Source organism: Saimiri boliviensis, chromosome 14, assembly GCF_048565385.1.
Source record: "Saimiri boliviensis isolate mSaiBol1 chromosome 14, mSaiBol1.pri, whole genome shotgun sequence".
Classification (NCBI taxonomy): domain Eukaryota; kingdom Metazoa; phylum Chordata; class Mammalia; order Primates; family Cebidae; genus Saimiri; species Saimiri boliviensis.
In genome coordinates, this window is record NC_133462.1 from 20,990,480 (window position 1) to 20,991,019 (window position 540).

Consider the following 540-nt stretch of genomic DNA (forward strand, 5'->3'; position numbering starts at 1 on the left):
ACTCTTCATTATTGCTGCTTTTCCTCATGAGCTCCCTGGAAGAATTATGGTGGCTTCCCATTGTGAGTCCTCAGATATTTGTAATATGAGTTAAGTTCATGAGTGGAGAGAGGGCCAACATTAGAGGACTAGATGTGACTCAGGGCAGAGGTGAGAAGAACTTTAAATGGAGGGTAGACCTTTTGTTTCAATAGCTATGTCTGGCCATCTCGTAAAAAGCATTACTGTGAAGATAAACCCCTAATTTGTGGGTGCTCCATCATTAGGGAAGCAGGAGCCTAGGAGAGCTAGAGAATGCCATTTTAAGTACAGCACCAGGCCGGGCGCAGTGGCTCAAGCCTGTAATCCCAGCACTTTGGGAGGCCGAGGCGGGTGGATCACAAGGTCAAGAGATCGAGACCATCCTGGTCAACATGGTGAAACCCCGTCTCTACTAAAAATGCAAAACATTAGCTGGGCGTGGTGGCGCGTGCCTGTAATCCCAGCTACCTGGGAGGCTGAGGCAGGAGAATTGCCTGAACCTGGGAGGCGGAAGTTGCG